The sequence below is a fragment of the Chenopodium album genome, chromosome 6 (assembly GCF_948465745.1).
Source record: "Chenopodium album chromosome 6, dcCheAlbu1.1, whole genome shotgun sequence".
NCBI classification, from domain to species: Eukaryota; Viridiplantae; Streptophyta; class Magnoliopsida; order Caryophyllales; family Amaranthaceae; genus Chenopodium; species Chenopodium album.
In genome coordinates, this window is record NC_137839.1 from 38,731,576 (window position 1) to 38,733,570 (window position 1,995).

At 39.0% G+C, this 1,995-nt stretch overlaps 1 non-coding gene across 1 annotated transcript; it reads right to left on the bottom strand.

The window, feature by feature from the left end:
* Nucleotides 1-246: 246 nt before the first annotated feature.
* Nucleotides 247-352, bottom strand: LOC145637576 (small nucleolar RNA R71). Its single transcript, XR_014114344.1, has one exon. It is a non-coding gene; the product is annotated as a small nucleolar RNA R71 (small nucleolar RNA).
* Between the last annotated feature and the right edge of the window lie 1,643 nt (nt 353-1,995).

Below are 1,995 nucleotides of genomic sequence, written 5' to 3' on the forward strand. Positions count from 1 at the left end.
AGGAAATATAGTGGAGCAAAACACGAGAGCCCTCTTGCACACTTAAACGAGTTTGAAAATATTGCAACATGATCAAGGTAAATGGGGTAACTCAAGAGTTTGTGAGACTAAAGCTATTTCCTTTTTCTTTGATAGGAAGGGCTCTTGAATGGCTTGAGAAGGAGGTGAGGCCTAACTCCTTGAGAACTTGGGACGAGTTCACCACGGCTTTCTTAGGGAGATTCTATTCTCAAAAGAAGACGGCCGAGGCAAGGGCTTTGATCCAAGGTTTCCATCAAAAGGCTAGTGAAACCATATATGAAGCATGGGAGCGATACAAGGAATATCAAAGGGAGTGCCCTCATCATGGAATTCCGTCATATCAAGTGCTTCAAATTTTCTATGGGGGCTTGAGTCCACAAGGAAAGTCTAGCTTGGATGCGGGAGCGGGTGGCCCGATTATGAACAAAACGGAGGAGCAAGTCATCGAGATAATTGAGGATGTGGTGAGGCACCACATGGATTGGCAAGAAGGAGAGAGAGAGTCTCTAAACATGGGAGGAAATGCGGTTTACTCCGTTGATCACCTTAATGCCATCAACAATTTGACTTCCCAAATCGCCAACCTTGGAAAGGAGATGACGTTCATCAAGGCAAAACTAGAGACCTCTAGTTCAACACAAGAGCATCCCTCCCAATCTAAGGGGAGAGGTATGAATTCTAACTCTTCTCCCTCTACTTCTAATAACATGCCTCATGGATGTTTGTTTTGTGAAAAATGTGGGTCATATGACCATGATAACTCTTCTTGTAATTATGATTCCCAACCCCAACCCCAATACGAAGATGGTAATGAAAATAAAAATGAACAAGTCAATGCCTTGTCTTATGATAATAGACATAGGAATGACAATCAAAGATACTTACCACCAAATCGAAGAGAACAAGGGGGAAATTCCTATAACCAAAGAGGAAATGATTATGATTACCATAACCAAAATCAATGGGGAAATAGGAACCAAAGGGACCAAAATCCCCAAGGTAACTACAACCAACAAGGTGGTTATGGTAACCATAATCATAATAATAGGAAACTATGGGAATCAAGGGCAATATCACCAAGGGGGAAACTCTAATAATCGGAACAATTAGAACAACAATAATAATAGAGGTTCTTCTAATCAAAATGCGCCCAATTCGAATGTTAGAGGTGATAGAGCTTCCCAAGACAACTACTATGCACAAGCACCACATAGTAGGTCTAGCTTGGAGGAAATGATGGAAAATCAAACTAAAATGTTCAATACTTTCATGGCCTCTAGTGAAAAGAAATTTAGTGAAGTCATGACCCATAATAAAATGCTTGAAACACAAATTTCTCAATTGGATAATGCTTTGAAGGAAGGGACTAGCACTTCTAAACTACCACCCCAAGGACTAGATCCTAAGAGGGCCGTAAATGCTATATCAACAAGGAGTGGTAAAGTGTTGGAAGAAAGTGTTCCTAAAAGAAGCAATGAGAGAATGAACATGAGTGAGCCTCCCCTTGAAAGTGATTTTGAACAAGAGAGAGAGCAAAACCATGAGAATGAAAAAGAGAAAGAATGTGAGAAAGAAAAAGAATTTGAGAAAGAAAAAGAATGTGAGAAAGAGAAAGATTTTGAAAAAGAGAGTGAAGAGAGAAGAGAAAAAGAGAGATAAACAAAACAATTGCAAAAGCTACCATATCCTCACAAATTTGTTAGAAACAAATTAGATGTGCAATTTGGAAAATTTCTTGAAACATTGAAACAAATTCACCTTTCAATCCTTTTACCGATGGTATCAAGCAAATGCCTAACTATACTAGGTTTTTGAAAGATATTTTGAGTGGAAGGATAAAGTGTGAATTGGTTGAAACGGTGAATCTCACCGAGAATTGTAGTGCAATTATCATGAACAAGATGCCACCCAATAAATTGGAAGACCCCGGTAACTTTTCTATCCCATGTGCAATATACAAGATGCAAATTGATA